Here is a 956-nt window from a genome sequence, read left to right as displayed (position 1 = left end):
CGTCCTCCCCCTAGGACCTGTCCCTGCTGGCGTCGCCATCCCGCCGGTGGTCGCCGCCGGCTGCGGATTCCCTTGGCACACTCGACTCACCCGCCGGATGTGCCCGCCTCCCGCCCCTCGAGCGCTGTAGCCACCGAGCTGCTTGCGTGACCCTTGCCCTGCGGTCTCGTTCACCTGGCACCGAGGATCCCCTACCCTGGGCTCCGTGCAGGCAGATGTTTGCCTCGGAGGGAGCAGGCATGGCGACGGGGGCCCATTGTCGCCCAGGAGCTTTGTAGAGTGGGGGAAACTGAGGCTGAAAGGTTCTCCGGGCTGAAGTGTGGGCACAGATCGCTCAGGCTCTGCAGCTGCCCTGTGGGTTCCGTGCCCTAGGAGGCCCCCAGGTTCAGGGGCCTCCTTGTGATGCTGGTCCCGTGAAAACGGAACAGAAACCACCCAGATGTTTACCTGCGCCTCCCAAATACTTTGTTTCCCTTGCTCCTTCTCATGGTTGGCCATGAATTTGTCCTGCAGCCATGACCTTTCCATCTGTCCAGGCTGCTTGCTTCTTACCAGGTTTTTCAGCTTCTCACTTTCATGCTGGGATAATCGAGATTCTCGCACTTTTTGAACCTGGTAGTAACTGACGAGTTTGGGCTTTCCTCAGTCAGTGGGTATCAGACTTCTCTCATCTGTGGGGAACACACTGCCCAGAGTCGTGTTCGCTGTTTATTTCACACACAAATACCTCCAAAATACTCCACTGAATGGAGAATGCTCTGAATGTAACAGCCAGAAAATGATTTAAAAACATATCATCTCATTGAGGCCAAAAAATACATTTTATATAAGTGATAATAGACCATGTGGACCGTATGGAAGATTCTCATATAATCGTTACGGATACTGTTTTTAAGTGGCTGCATTTCTGCCAAAAGTGTGGGGGGGGGGGAGAAGCTTTGTACACATTCCTTGGT

This window comes from Tupaia chinensis, unplaced genomic scaffold, assembly GCF_000334495.1.
Source record: "Tupaia chinensis unplaced genomic scaffold, TupChi_1.0 Scaffold139431_1, whole genome shotgun sequence".
Classification (NCBI taxonomy): Eukaryota; Metazoa; Chordata; class Mammalia; order Scandentia; family Tupaiidae; genus Tupaia; species Tupaia belangeri.
This window is presented reverse-complemented; position numbering follows the sequence as displayed.